Below are 9,923 nucleotides of genomic sequence, written 5' to 3'. Positions count from 1 at the left end.
GCTTGGAACGTTTATAAATCGTTTTACAAAAAAAAAGTGTAAAGAAAAATCAGAGACTGACCTAGCAACTCATTCTTCCCCCCAAAAGTTAGCTGCGAACAACGAGGCATATACCCGCTGTCCTCAATTGGCTCAATTGGTTGTCCAGGCTGGATACCCTGGTCCTTCCTCCGCCATCCGCGTCTGATGTCCTTTGAGCCAGCTGCATCCAAACTTCTTCATAAATCCGTCGACTTCACCGCATCGATTGTGCCGTTTTGATGACCTTATTACATGTCAGCCAGGAGTCGCAATTCCAGGAGCTAAGCAATGTTAAATATTTAAGCTCACTACTGTGGGTAGAATACGTTGTGCGAACACTACACTTTCATGTATTACCATGAGAAAAATAATTTTCAACAATATTTAAACACAGATATTATTCATTTGGTAAACGAAAATATTTCATTTTTAACCCACAATCAATCAATAGTAATACCTTCTGTTGTTATCCAAAGGTCTTTCAAAGGTCCAAAGATACTTTCATTTAGCTTGACTGTGCACTCGCTGGTTGCCCATTGATTTGGTTTGCGTCGAGTGGGGCATAAAGCATGGGTAATGGGACTCGGGGAAGCTCACTTCGATACGTTTGGCTTCTGAATCGAATCACGCGCCTTCCGCATCGCAAATATTTGCCCACCGGCGATATTTCATTTGCCTTGCCTTGCCAGACGGAGGACAACTCATAAATCTTTCGATGGGAAAACGAATGTAATCGGGGAAAGTTTCGCCTTTTCATTGAAGAGCAGCCCTGAGCTGAACAGAATCGGCCTGAACCACCTAGTCAACCAGTAACGGAGAAGGAGCAATCGTTAGACTGACAAACAGACATCACCATCACGTTGACCGCGGCAGATTGCGGGAGGGATGCAAAGGGGGATCCGAATCAATATTTTCATCAGGATGAAAAATGACCTGGTCAGAAGGCGGGAGTGGGGGTTAAATTGTCCAGCTTCCATAAGCAGCGAGGCTGCGGGATAGATATTAAATGAAGTGCGGCTTATCTGGTCGATTTTCAATGATGCAGCTTACGATTATTTTTATTATTAGTGGGTTGATTAGCAAAGAGAACTCGAGCAGATTCATGAACTCGCTTAATTGATTAAACACGGCGAACGAGTGACTTAATCAGTGGAGCGAACCACATGGCGAATACGCAATCCGAACAGTAGATTGTGGCCTTGCGATGTCGAGAATGCCAATGATGCCTAAGACGAGATGTGAAGAGAAGAAACGAGGCCCACGCACACACATAGCCAACAAAAAAAGCAAGGGCACCAATCAGTAAGAAAAACAATGAAATAGCTGGGGAGGAGCGTCTATTGGAGAAAGTATTGAAGAAGTCCCTAATAGATAGAAGCAGATGTGCCTGGCGGCAGGTATATGGATTATGTGTTGTGTTTTAGGAGAAAAATCTAACAGACGTTGAATTTTGGTTTAGATACTGATAAAGCTAAAATATTCAAGTGAATTGCCTAAATTCTTATACCCTTCCAGAGAGTATTATAATTTTGGTCAAAAGGGTGCAACGCAGTGAAGGATAATTTCCTGAGCTGATATAAGCAGGTCCGCATGTCGGCCGGGATCTATATCCTAAAGATACATACATAGCTTATTGATCGGAAATTCCATAACTTGGAGTTAGAATGTTGGGATTTTCTACAGATTTCCATACAACTAAACAATCTGAAATGACCCAACTTTCGTGTTTTTAATATAGAAATTATAGTCAATATAGTTCAATATTGAACTTTCTACATATTATATTTATACCCTTGCAGAGGGTATTATAATTTTGGTCAAAAGTGTGCAACGCAGTGAAGGAGACATCTCCGACCCTATAAAGTATATATATTCTTGATCAGGATCACCTCCTGAGTTGATATGAGCATGTCCGTCTGTCCGTCTGTCCGTCTGTCCGTCTGTCTGTCCGTCTGTCTGTCCGTCTGTCTGTCCGTCTGTCTGTTTCTACGCGAACTAGTCTCTCAGTTTTAAAGCTATCTTCTTGAAACTTTGCACACACCCTTCTTTCCTTTGCACGCAGTATATAAGTCGGAACGGCCCGGATCGGCCGACTATATCCTATAGCTGCCATATAACTGATTGATCGGAAATGGTATAACTTTTGTGTTTTTAGAGTTAGAGAGTTCAAATTTTAGGTGAGAGCTATTTTTGGCAAAATAATACGACATGCTAAATTTCGTAAGGATCGGCTGACTATATCCTATAGCTGCCATATAACTGAACGATCGGAAATGACCCAACTTTGACCCAACTCGTGTTTTTGAAGATAGAAAGCTGGAACTTGGTACAGATTATATATTTGGTCAGTTGATCCGACCTACCAAATTTTATTAGGATCGGCCGACTATATCCTATAGCTGCCATATAACTGAACGATCGGAAATGGTACTTGGTAGAAATATCAACTTTCGTATTTTTGAAGATAGAAGTTTGGGACTTTTTTTAGATTTTGTATTGTAAAAAATTGGATTACATATTCCTATTGCCATAAGGATCGGCCAACTATATCCGATGTTTGCGATATATATCCGGTTTTAACTGCAAGGGTATATAAACTTCGGCTCCGCCCGAAGTTAGCTTTCCTTTCTTGTTTTTTTCTAATTAATTCGATGAACCCAATTTCATATAGATCGGCGGTCTATATCCTATAGCTGTCATATAACTGAACGATCGGAAAATATAGAAAAATTTTTGAATTAGAAGCTTGAGACTTTTTTTTAGATTTTGCATTCTACAAAATTGTTTTTATTATAATATTATCATAAGGATCGGCCAAATACATCCGATTTTTGCGATATATATCCGGTTTTAATTGCAAGGGTTTCTTTTTTTAATTTTTATAATAATTGGCTAATTATAATATTATTCCAGCTTATTCACTATGGTTCAGACAACCCCTTTTGTTGACCAAAATTCAATTTTTAAAAGTTAAGACTCAAGCATCCAATTATTAATTATGGAGAAAGTCATTATTGATTTATTAGCGAATAAAACTTTTGACAATATATCAAGAAAAAATTAAGGCTCACTATCGCTTTGCGGCAAAATGGAAGAATTACCGATCAAATGTAAAGGTATTTCAAAGCAGACATTCCGATTGACTCTGATCCCAAACTTGTGTACCTGTTGGAAGTAGAAGACATTCAATGGTACGCCCTGCATTAAACTACATTGAAAAACCCCGAAGGCTCAAAGAAAAAAGATTGCAGATCCTGTGGTGTCTGAAGGAGGAAACACAAGGAGGCTTGGTAATTCAGGCAGCTGGCATGGCAGTACGAAAACAGGGCAAACAAAAAATTATAATAAATAAAATTACAATTTTTTTCGTACAAGTTTTTTTGCTTAATAGAAAATAGGACGGTGTCACACCAATTTTTTGTTTTAATTTCTACTGCCTATATTTTATACCACTCCAATATAAAAAAAGCAATCGAAAAATCTTGTTTAATTCGTGAGTTATTAATTTATGCCAACAAAAGGGGTAGTCGGGACCAAAGCTTTATTGCATAAATAAATACTATATATACATACATATGTATGCAATATGAATAAAACTTATTATTACTAATACTGATTAGGTATTGCGTTAAAAAAAATTTTTGCTTTCCATTATTTTTTAAAACAAAACGAATTTTATTATTCCTTTATATAGGAATATATTTATTCATATATTTGTATAACTCATATATTATTTTAATTTTAAACGTGTGCATTCCACTTAAAAATATTTTAAAAAATTAGGTCTTTAATTAAAAAACCATTTTACAAATAGTGTAACTTTCTTCAAAATCCCATTATAAGTTTTGAAAATTTTCAAAAACAAAATTTCTTTTATTATTTATATTTATGTTATTATATTTCTATAATATTATATAAAAAATATACATAAATAGTATAATACATACATCACTATATGAATATAAAATAATAACATTTATATATAAGAAATATATATATAATACTTATGTATATCATTTTACAAAATTATTTATTTTTATATTATTAGAATAATTCTATTATTATTCTACTTTAACTTTGTGCCAAAAATCAATTAGTGTATCTACATAGGCTAAGGCATATTGACTGTATACGTTTCTTTTTTGTCTCGAAGACACTTTTGTTGCTTTATTTCGTTTTGGTACTTGGGCTGTTATTGTTCCTGTTTTGGGTACACTCGGCTACGTGACACTGACATGGATTTTCAAGTTGTTTTGCGTTGTGTGTGTTTAGTTGCCTCCCGGCTGGTAGCCTGCCTGCCTGCCAACCCGCCTGCCTTCGGATGTCCTTAGGGGCACTCAAACTCACGCAGAGTGTGCCCCAGTATCGCACTCTGATACGTGTAGTCGCCGCTTATGAGGTGCCGTCTGCTGCCTACCCGTCATTTGGCTTGTTCGTGCCCCTAGATCCACTTGTACTTTGTCAATTCGCAAATCTTTTTATACGTTATTCTTTTAGCGAACTTGGCCGGCGTGTTTCCATCATCAAAGGCAAAGTTTACTGAGCTAAGCTCGAACAAATGTTGAAACAGTCGGCAGCAATCACGAAAAGCATTGGCGGTATGTGCGGCTCACGCAAGCATTTCGCAATTGTTCGAGTTATATTTGATGAATTCAATTATTCGAGCACAACATCCTTCCATCACCCATACACCCCTGGCCAAAATAGTAGCTTTACCAATGTTTTTTCCGATTTTATTCAAAACATAAACATTCCTTGTTTAGGGGTATGTTCTTTTTTATATTAATAATTAAATTCAAAATAAAAACCCATATAATAGGTTTTATTGAATAAACTAAGAATAAAAGTATTCAAATTCAATGATTTTATATTTTCAACTTATTTTATCCTGATCGCTACTATTTTGGGCCTAATTGTGCGGGAACAACGTGGTTGGATTCGCCCTCGTTTGACGTCCTTAGAAGGAATTGAAATTCCCCCATGTCCTCGAGTATTCCATTCTTAATGTCCCCAAATCCCCTCCCTCCATTGCTGTCGTCTCAATCTATAAAGTGAATTTATTTCGAGGAAATCGAAAGTTGATTTCACCCGTATCCACCCGGTTGTCACTGGGCCATTGTGTCGCGCCCCACAGTACTACCCTTTGCTGCTCTCTGGTTACTTAGATTCGTACATGTGGGCGAAACATTAAAGGATTTATCAATTTACGCAATGGATGCTTCGGAGGTGGAACTGAGTTATTTTTCCGCTCCTGCCACATTTGATATAGTTAACCGGTTGATTGATTAAATTCCATCCTGCTTTTCTCCTGAGGTAACCTACGAAAATTCGCCAAAATCGAACCAAACCGGCAAAACTTTTCGAAGGAGTTGAGTAATAAGTTTGATCTTTGATTCATATCAATCCCGGGAGCCAAATCGGGATTCGTAAAACCTCAAGCTATTTCCGGGGCCCGCAATAACTTAATTTATCTGCAAACAGTCGGTTTATACGAATTTTGGAATTTCGTTTCCACCACCACGGTTTACATTTCTGAGCCTGAAAAGCCTCTTAGAAGAGGCAAAATCTCTCCAGCTCCATTTCCTAAGCTAAAATCGACCAATCAGGACTGGTAATGAGTTGTTAGCTGGGAGTCGTCGAAAAGTGCAAATGCAAATTGCTTTTTGTGGTGGAAACAACAACAAAGCGACAACAATCCGCAGAAGCCACAACAAAACTGTGGGCAAAGTTATGGCTAGCACTGTGATGTTGAGAGCTCTGAGGTCAACTTATTATGCTTTATTAACGACGAGCATCGTAAAAATCGTAAATGGAAGCCAACTCGGTTGGTCGGGCAGGGCGAGTGCAAGGCGGCGGAATGCTGTTGCAAATTGGTCACAAACAATGCAAACATAAAACAAAATCGAAAAAAAAAAATTAAATCACCTGAATTGCAATTAAACGATTTCATGCATATATGTATGTAAATGTATTGCATAATACTCAATTGCCGGAATCCGGGCATCCGCGGATCCATGAGAAACGAAATTACAAAATGTAACCAGACCAACGCAATCACAATAAAAACGGCGTCAACCAGTAACAACAACTATTAAATTAATGTTGAAAACTGAAATCAATTTATTTGTAGAAAATCATGACGCATGAGGGAGCTGGAGGACGAGTGCAGGCTTCTCCCACGCATTATTTAATGAATATATCACACTTCCCGGTTCTGCATCGAACAAATAACCGCGACGAATAACCAAAATCACATCAAATTCAATTGGTTCTACACACCCAACCAACGCCCCATAAGTTTTTTAGACGTCCTTCCAGTTTCCTATTGAAATTCCAATATAGCATCAATGTTTGAAGGATTTTTATTAATGAGTCAGATTGCTAAAAATTGGTGAAAAGCCTAATGGTTAACGAGTTTATTGCTCATTGAATTTAATTTGGTAATAAAATATGTATAAAAAGTCATAAAAAAGTGTATTTGCTAAAGCCGAAAAACTGACACCTTGCATAAGTTTCCATTTTCAGTGTCAATTTATAATTCGTACAGATTTTCATGTCGTTCTCATGTACATGTCATTTTACATATATAAATATCGTACTAAAATTTTGATAATTTACATGCAGCCTCTTTCAGTTTCAACAGAAAATCAGTGTGGGCGGACCCTTCCCGTCTTTCGGCCAACCCGTCGGGTCCCGGGAGTTTTCTACTTGGCCAATTAAGCTTAAATGCATAATTGATAAGAGGCTAATTTAACGGCCCGACGCACAGATTCACAATCACAGCTAGACATTGCAATAAGCTAGACAAAACAATATTTATACAGACATAAATAAAAAGTTGATCGAAGGGTCGAATACGAGACACGTATCAGGATAACGCTTTCAGCACGAACTGAGCAGCAGCACCAGGAAAAATTGTAATTAAGCATAAATCCAAAACATAAATTTGAATACTCAAGCTGAAGTCTTAGTTTCAAGACTATTTCATTTGAATTCGGACTCACAGAAGATAAATTCTCTCTTTAAATGCTTTCTGTTGTGTGTCGAGTCTTGTTAATAAATAAGTTTCACAATTTTAGTGAGTTTCTTTGATTACACTGTAATCATTACAGTATTTTTAATTGGCGCCTATGCCTTGTGTGCACCAAGGCCGGATCACTTGCCATACAAACAGACTTCCATATCGCAATTTTGGCGTTTGATTTGTGTTTGCCATATGTAAATGCGCACCGGAAGTGAAAGAGCCGATTATGTTGCTGTCCGGACATTTATATATCGGTTAGTTGTTGCTTAGTTGCTTTGTAGGCGGAGAGCTGAGGCAGAGTGTGTGAAAGCTGAGTCAGAGTGGCAACGCCCAGATAATATCGGTAGGGTAGAAGCTTATATTGTGCAAACATTTACTTAAACATTTACGTACAAGTGTAGCACTTAACGCAATTATAAAATTTTTATTTCTTAAAAAAGTTTCAATTACTTTTACCTTAATATTTATACCCTTGCAGAGGGTATTATAATTTTGGTCAAAAGTGTGCAACGCAGTGAAGGATACATCTCCGACACCATAAAGTATATATATTCTTGATCAGGATCACCTCCTGAGTTGATATGAGCATGTCCGTCTGTCCGTCTGTCCGTCTGTCCGTCTGTCTGTCCGTCTGTCTGTCCGTCTGTCTGTCCGTCTGTCTGTTTCTACGCGAACTAGTCTCTCAGTTTTAAAGCTATCGTCTTGAAACTTTGCACACACCCTTCTTTCCTTTGCACGCAGTATATAAGTCGGAACGAACGATATCCTATAGCTGCCATATAAAAGATTGATCGGAAATGGTTTTTTGTAGAAATACCAACCTTGGTATTTTTGAAGATAGAAGGTTGGGACTTTTTTTTAGATGTTTTGTAATTATGTTTGTAATTAATTGGTTTTATTATGATATTCTCATAAGGATCGGCCAACTATATCTGATGTTTGCGATATATATCCGGTCTTAACTGCAAGGGTATATCAACTTCGGCTCCGCCCGAAGTTAGCTTTCCTTTCTTGTTATACTGTGCTATAGTGTTTTATAGTGTATTTAGTGTTTAGGCCGTCAGCCAACGTGTACAACAGGGGGATTTACACCCAAGCAATTCCGTGCCGTAACTGTGTCCACCGCTATGTCACCCCAATCCAAGGTGGAACAGCATATGCCGAAGGATGCGTGTCAGAGGGGGCTCGGACACTAATATGCGAGCTCTGTGGAAACTGGAGAAGAGCAGCCTTTATTCTCATGAGGGTGGATCCATCGGCCCAAACCAACCCGGACCAGGCCGAGATCATAAAGTGGGCAAGGGAGATCCTGCCCGACTTCCAACCGGCAAATGCGGGTGTGAGGCTGGAGCCGAAGAAGCAAGCTGGGACAGATCGCGCAGAGTGTGAAAAGAAAAGATCAGAAGGAGGAGCCCGCCAGCGAAGACGAAAAAGGTCCAGCCGCAGCTGTGCAACCGCTCGTTCGCTGAGGTAACGAAAGAAAGCACCCTCATTGGAGTCCTGGACAAGGGATCCAAGGATGGGCTCATCCCCAAAGACCTTTGGCGACAGGTGATAAACAAATTGCATGGGCGCTTCATGGAGGAGATGTTGAATGTTGAAGAGCGGAGGGCCCCCACCAGAATGCGAAGACGGATTGTAGGATGGTATCAGGGTAGAGTCAAGATGATACCTTGCCAAGACGCGCGCTCGGTGGAGATGTACAAGCGAATGATAACCTCGCTTGGAGAAATCTACCCTGGGGCAAAGCTAGTGCTTACCCGACGCTTCCCAAGGCGGACTGGAGAGTCGCCAAGGTGAAGGAGGCGGTAGGACTGCGGAGACAGGTTCTCCTCACTCTGAACTTGAAGAGTCGGAAGGAGTATTCTCAACTGCTGGAGAATCCCAAGAATGTCTCTAACAATCTTACAGATAAACCTCCACAGTAAGCTTGCACCTCCTACTCCTCCTCGCCGAGAGAGGAGCTGATGTGGTCCTCATCCAGGAACCCTGGATGTTTGGAGACAGGATTCTTGGGTTGGGGACGTTGGATGTATCTCAATATATATGTAATATGTATCTCAGTTGGGCGATAAACAGATTCAAGCCCTTCAACTCTCCAGGCCCAGAAGGCATCTTCCCGGCACAATTAATCAAAGCCGGATCCAATCTGTGGTCATGGGTTAGGAAAATCTTTACAACAATTTTCAGAACAGGCATCGTTACCATAACGCGGTTGCGGACGAAGGCTGTCTTCATACCCAATACATCATCGCACTGCTCCCCTAAGGACTTTAGACCTATAATCCTATGGTGTTTCCTCCTCAAGACAATGGAGAGACTTATCAGCCTCCACATTAATCTTATCATCAATCCAGATGGCTTTTCGGACTCACAGCACGCGTGTGTGAAGGCCGATCCACGGAGACGCCACTCCACAAGATCACTATGTTCGTCGAAAAGGCACTTAGTTGTGAGAAATATGCGCTTATTGCTTTTCTAGACATAGAAGGCGCGTTCTTCAACATCCTGCCATGTTCGATAATCAATGCGCTGACGCGACTAGGGGTAGACGATCAATCTGTGCGTCTAATAAAGCAGATCCTGGTAAACAGGCCTGTTGAGGCGACACTAGGAGGAGAGTCTTTTCAAAGATACCGCAAGGATATGTACTCTCCCCCCTACTGTGGAACGTGGCGGTTAACAACCTACTACGATCCCTAGAAGGTGGTGGTAGCGAAGTTATTGCTTATGCGGATGATGTCGCAATCGCTTTCTCTGTAAAATTTCCGCACTCTCTATACGACCACATGACGGACGAACTGGGAGTTCTCTCAGCATGGGCAGTTAAGAACGGGCTAGGAGTAAATCCATCCAAGACCGAACTTGTCCTCTTCAC

This window comes from Drosophila bipectinata, chromosome 2L (genome assembly GCF_030179905.1).
Source record: "Drosophila bipectinata strain 14024-0381.07 chromosome 2L, DbipHiC1v2, whole genome shotgun sequence".
NCBI lineage: Eukaryota > Metazoa > Arthropoda > Insecta > Diptera > Drosophilidae > Drosophila > Drosophila bipectinata.
The sequence above is the reverse complement of the archived record's forward strand: the minus strand, read 5'-3'. Positions refer to the sequence as shown.